Raw genomic sequence first — 422 nt, 5'->3', positions numbered from 1 at the left:
CCAGAAAGAGTCGGGAGCCCAGAGGAGGGGGCAAAGGAGGTGAGGGGGTGATGGCAGAAAGTAGAGACGAAAACAGACATCAGAACATAGCTAGAGAGCAGGACAGGAGGTGAAAGGAGACAATTTTAGAGAAGAAGAAAATTTTTCTGTCGCTACCTGGATATATCAGTCTTTTCTCACTGCAAAATACTGCTGAAGTGTCATCTTATCGGTATGAGTATTCCTGATTGTTGTATACACTTGAAGGTCGCTGCCATTATCATTGGAAGGACGCGAAGACAGCGGGTAAATAGTTCACTGTGCATGTGGTTCAGTGTTGTTGTTGTTTTCGCACACGGTTTGTTCTCCTTCCTAGCGCGTCCTTTTGTCAGGTCCGCTCGGGGAATCTCCGGTGTGTGGGGACGTCGGGCTGTGACGGGGTG

Source organism: Aplysia californica, unplaced genomic scaffold (assembly GCF_000002075.1).
Source record: "Aplysia californica isolate F4 #8 unplaced genomic scaffold, AplCal3.0 scaffold00746, whole genome shotgun sequence".
Lineage (NCBI taxonomy): Eukaryota > Metazoa > Mollusca > Gastropoda > Aplysiida > Aplysiidae > Aplysia > Aplysia californica.
This window is presented reverse-complemented; position numbering follows the sequence as displayed.